The sequence below is a fragment of the Megascapheus bottae genome, chromosome 6 (assembly GCF_031878675.1).
Source record: "Megascapheus bottae isolate mThoBot1 chromosome 6, mThoBot2.hap1, whole genome shotgun sequence".
NCBI lineage: Eukaryota > Metazoa > Chordata > Mammalia > Rodentia > Geomyidae > Megascapheus > Megascapheus bottae.
The window spans coordinates 63,211,098-63,217,097 of NC_143514.1; the positions used below are offsets into that span (position 1 = coordinate 63,211,098).

General features: G+C 43.1%; 1 pseudogene; it reads right to left on the reverse strand.

Annotated features, from left to right (window-relative positions):
* Positions 1-4,525: 4,525 nt before the first annotated feature.
* On the reverse strand, positions 4,526-5,573 carry LOC150062134 (10 kDa heat shock protein, mitochondrial-like; annotated as a pseudogene).
* Between the last annotated feature and the right edge of the window lie 427 nt (positions 5,574-6,000).

Consider the following 6,000-nt stretch of genomic DNA (forward strand, 5'->3'; position numbering starts at 1 on the left):
CTTCCTTCCCAACCAATCTCTGGATGGGCAGGGGGAACACTTGTGGGGAAATTACCAATTTAAATAGGAAATGCAAGCAATTTGGATGGAACCCCAGGACAGCAGTTTGAGAGCTCATTCTCTGCCCCGTGGGGGTTTGATTACAACTAACTTGGCTGATAACGTGCAGAGAGGGCCAGAGAAACGGTTTCCAAGGAAACTCAGATCTGTCTAAGCCCCTTCTGGCTCAGGTGGGAGCCAGGGCTGGCTGGGAAATCAGTTGCTCAGTTCCCAAGGGCCCCCAGTTCTCAGCTAGCCACTCCCACAGTCTACACCCCCAAACTTGTCCTTTACTTTGTTTCTGTCTACACAGTTGTTTTCCTCTTTGGTTCTTCCCTCATCTTATTTATCTCATAGTAGTCAGCACAGACTTAGACATGGGAAAGTTGTTAAGCTGGAGACAAAAACAACAACAACAACAACAAACAAACAAACAAAAAAAAACCAAAGGAAAAAAGATAAAAAAAAATAGTCATTATTCACAAAGCAATTACTCTCTTCCAGAAAAGTCATATGTTTATTTCTTCTATATCCATTTGCATAGCAGCCCTGTGGGTAGAGAGGATGATAATATGTATTATCACAGCTCCTGGTTTTTTTCTTCTGAAACTACATTTCCCAGAATTCTTTGCTGTCAAGAACTATGTGATTAATGGAATGTGGGTATGAATAGTACATGTTCCTTGTAGGTCTGGCCCCTCAAGAATATCAGGTGTGTACTCCTTTTCCTTTTTGGATACCGAAGCCGAAAGTCTAATAGAGGACTCAGCCACTGGATCAAATTTCTGTATAAACTTAATCAGTTGCCCTTTGGCTTCTGTTCACCTTCAGTGGTCTGCAATATTGTTTGTTAAGCCACTCAAGTTTGGGCAGGTGTTTATTAGGCAGTTGCCTTGCCTGGCAATGACTATAAACCTGAGAGGCATTTGTATCATAGTTGTTGTTTCCTCCCCCTACTCCACAACAAGGAGGAAACACTTAAGAGATACTAACCTTCTAAATAGCAAATAAGGGACAAATCTGGATTTGAGTCCAAGTTGTTATCTTCTGCAGTCCATCAGACGCACCTGTAGAGGTTGCATGAGTCTTTTGTCTCTCTAGAAGTCCATTTAAAAAGATGGAGAGCTAGGCTAGCAGACTGAGAAGGTGGGGATGGGTGGCAAGCAGCTGGAGCAGTACATGGCAGTGGAGCAGGGAGATGGAGGTTCAGGAAGGGTGGCAACTGTATCTAATAAACCCCAGTCAGGTAAAGGAGGAAAAGGATTAAGAAGAGACTGTTAAATGTAAGTAGCAGAGTTTCAGCTGAGTGATAGGACAGATGCCACTCTATAGACTTTGGGAAACAAGTCAGAGATTGTATTTGTTTAAGGGAGATATTGGGAAGAAAGAGCTAGCTTTCTGAGGAAGCCAGCCCAAGAGAAAACACTTTGAGGAGAGAGTCAATGGTTAGGGAAAGATTAGAAAAAAAAAGGGGATTCATGACTTGTTCAGTGTGTGTGATGTGTTCACTCTTCTTGGTTCTTGAGTGTGAGTTGAGCTGACAGGCTGTCAGAGGCAGGGGAAAACATGGGGTGGACACAGCCAACAGGTCTAAGTGGACAAGGAATGACGTGCGGTTTACCATTAGCATTTCTCTGGAGTAAGGTAGTAGGGCAGATAGGCTGAGATGACAAACCTGTATAATACCCGCCACACCTTAGAACCCAGCAGCCAAGCTCCCTAAATGTTTCCAAATGTCCAACTAGTTCTTCCTTTTAGTCATGGTCCCTTGAGTTATGGAGAAGACCACAACTGCCTTGCAGCTAGGTATGGCCATGGCCCCAGTATTTGCTAAAATGATGCACGTAACTCCAGATCTCATCCAGATCATTTCCCATTTTCCATGAACCTGTTCTATAGGTTACTGCACTGGACGACTCATGTCCTGTGTTCACCATATCTGTGTCAGTTAAGATACTCGGGGTTTAGGTAGCAAAGGTCCCAACTCAAAGTGGCTTACATAATTAAAAAAAATAAGGTTGGTGGTATGTGCATGGTAAAGTGCTTAACTACTCATTGTCTGGCTTTCTGAGTGTCTGGACCCGTGGTTGGGTGAAGTCATCAAGGGCCAAAATGACCAGAATTACTTATCTAGAGCCTCTTGTTTTTTTTTTTTTTTTTTTAATATTTTATTTACTTATGTTTTAATTGTATAGAGGGGGTTACAGTTGCATTCGCCGGGTTCATTACTTCTCACACACTGATACCCCTTCTCATGTTTTTGTCCCCTCTTCTCTCTCCCCACCCCTCCCAATCATCTTGTTTCCTCCCTTCCCTTTCTATTTCAAATAAACAAATAAACATATATTCAATATACCAGGCAACAAAGTCAGACACAGTAACAACATGAGGTTAGAGCCTCTTATGTTGGAGGACTGCTATCAGTAGCCATGGTTGTTTTCATGGGAGAGAGCGACACCCTCACAACTGCAGGAGACAGGTGCCTTCCTTGCATTCAAATGGGTCAACCTATGGCTCTAAATCCATGATGTCACAACAGGCACGGGCATGGATGGTTCCACAGGTTAGAGCACACTCAGAGACTGGAGTGAATTCCTCAGATTGCAGTTCTGTGAGGGACGACAGAGAGGTTGAAGGGATGTTGGGCAATCACATGCAATGCCAACTCCAACACTGACACCTAGACTTACTGTGTCTACTCATTCCACTGAACCCAGACTTTCTCTTGCATTTTCTATTTCAGCTAATAGTCCCACAATTAACTCAACTGCTTAAACCAGAAACCAGAATCATCCTCGACTTCCTCTCTGTTGCTCCCACTCAATGATTACTCAATCACCAAGACCCAGTAATTTTATCATTTGTAGCCCATCTCATATCTGCTATCACCACTTTAATGGCTTCTAAATTGGTTTCCTTTCTCGGGTTCCAACACTTTCCAAACTACCCTCCCTGCTGTTTCCAGAATGAGTTTTCTAAAATGCAAATTTGATCTTCTTGTCACTCCCTTTGCTGGAACCCCTCACTGGCTTTCTATCATTGATGGGTAAAACTCAGGCTCTCCCCAGGTGGTTGGTTGGAGGCTAAGTAGGATTTTAAATGTCCTATCCTGGCTGCAGATGAACCACAGTTCAAATGAACATGTGGGAGTATCTGAACATAGTACGCCTGTATGTAAAGGCCTAATCAGCGAGAAGGTGGTTGTGAGTCCAAGGCAGCCTGAAGTTTGAGAAGTGCTACGAGGGCCTTAGTTGATACTGACATGGTGGTTTTGTTCTGCCTGCCTGCCTTCCTTCCTTCCTTCCTTCCTTCCTTCCTTCCTTCCTTCCTTCCTTCCTTCCTTCCTCCCTCCCTCCCTCCCTCCCTGCCTTCCTGCCTTCCTGCCTTCCCTCCCTTCCTCCCCCTCCCTGTCTTTTTCTTTCTTTCTTTCTTTCCTTCCTTCCTTCCTTCCTTCCTTCCTTCCTTCCTTCCTTCCTTCCTTCCTTCCTTCCTTCCTTCCCTCCCTCCCTCCCTCTTCCTTCCCTCCCTCCCTCCCTCCCCCTTCCTTCCTTCCTTCCTTCCTTCCTTCCTTCCTTCCTTCCTTCCTTCCTTCCTTCCATAAGCTTCTGATGAGAAATCAGACAGACTGGGTGGTGTTTGAATCCTGAGTTGCCACTTTGGGGAACACTTTCATCTGCAAATAAGGAGGATCACATGGCACTGATGGTACCCAAAAGTTGCCTCCATGTTTCTGTGGGAGTTTGGTTTGATGACATTTGAAGTACTTAACACATGGTAAATGTATAACTAACATTGGTTGTTAATTGTTACCATTTAATTGAATTCCAATATAATAATTTTAAAATAGCAGATATGTTATTATTATAGAGCTTTTTTTATGATAGAATAGAGTAATATTTCCCCCTGAAAAATCTCGTTTTCCTATTGATTGTCTTCTCTGTGTTAAAATTTGGAATGGGATATTTCTAAGTGGGAGTGTGTGTGTGTGTGTGTGTGTGTGTGTGTGTGTGTGTGTGCATGTGTGTGTGTATTATTGGAGGTTTCTTGCTAGGCTGGTGCTAGTCCCCCTTTTCCTTTATTTAGGTGGAGTCTTAATATTTTCCTCAAGCTGGCCTTGGATCATGATTCTCCTTTCCACAGCCTGTTGCTTCTGATAGTATCAGAGGTGATGCTGCTCTTTTGCTCCGGTTGGCTTCAAACTATGATCCTCTTGATCTCTGCCTCGTGAGTAGTTAGGATTATGAGTGTGAATCATCACAGTTGGTGAAGTATGATTTTTTTAACATTAGTTTTTTTGGTTTACATGTTTTATTTGGAAATGTTTATACCAGAACAGTGAAATTAAAATTTAGAGACAATGGATATCATTAGTTTGGTTACCATCAATTTATTATAAAAGGGAGATGTGGGAATTATTTACATGATGAAAGATCTCAGAATTTGCATGGAATGGGCAGCTTCACACGATGCCATTTCAGTGGTGTAGTCACTCTACATACTTTCCAAGAATGTCACCAGCCCTAAATAAGAAATACTCCTTGTCATCTAGAACTGCGTTGGTGCCTCCATATTCTGGGAGAAGAACTTTATCACCCACTGTCACACTCACTGGCTGAAATCTCTCCATCCTTTCCTTTAGAGGCTGATCCCACGGCCACTACTGTGGATTGCAATACTTTTCCTTGAGACTTTTCTGGAAGCGTAATGTCTCCTTTGGTTAGTTTCAGCTGCACGCCTTTCGGCCAGCACTGGGTCTAACAGAGGAAAAAACTTCCTAAATGCTTGACCAGCTATGACTTGCTGACTTGCGCAGTCACTCCTCGGACTAACATTATTTATTTATTTATTTATTTATTTATTTATTTATTACCAGTCCTGAGCTTAAGCTTAGGGCCTGAGCACTGTCCTTGGATTTTCTCAAGGCTAGAGCTCTACCACTTGAGCCTCAGCACCACTTCAGGCTTTTTGTATGTATGTGGTACCGAGGAATCGAACCCAGGTCTTCATGCATGCTAGGCAAGCACTCTACCACTAGGCCAAACTCCCAGCCCCCAATTTTTTAAATAGTGAAAAATCACAAAACACTAGAATTAAATGTTAGCTGTTGGACAACTGAATTTGGCCAGTTTTGGCTGAGAAGTTCTATGAGGGCTTTAAAGACTTAAGCCTTTTTTGGAGGGTACAGATGATAACTAGTGAATATAAAACTCTGTAATAGATATTATTATTATTATTATTATTATTATTATTATTATTATTATTATTATTTTGAGAGTCTTGTCCTTATGTTGCCCAGGCTGGTCTCCAGGACTCAAGTGATCTTCCTGTGTGAATTATATGTGTTTATATTGATTGTATGATAGAATAATATTTGCGATACCTTGAGCTAGGTGAACATGTTATTTTGAATCCCAGCTGTTTCTTTGAACTATTTCATGTGATTATTAGACAATGTAATATGACTGGTATACTCACATAGCCTCTCTAATTCACAGCCATGATGTAGCTCTGTTCTCCCTCCCCCCCCCACCCATTGCCCACTTCTTTTTCTTCTCCACGCTGGGCACCTCTGTCACTCTTCTGTGCTCTCTTTAGACTGTCTCAAAGATGTTCTCCATCCCATGTACATCTTGTGAATGACCTCTGGCTGGAGGATGAGGATTGATGCTGTGCTGGGGACCTGAGAATTCTCAGTTGGAACTTCCTTGGCCCATTCTGCCCCCTTCTGTGGGTGGAGCTGACACTCAAAAGGACAGCGTTGTCTCTGGAGATATCATTAGGACCAGTCGCTGCCTGTAGAGCGCAGCAGATTGTTCCACTGAGTGGGGTGGGGGTGGTGGTGTGAGGGCCAAGCACAAGTTGGGTGTCCCTGTGGGAGGGTGGATGACACCATTCCTCTAAACAACACTCTTAAGTTTGTTCTCTCTCTCTCTCTCTCTCTCTCTCTCTCTCTCTCCTCTC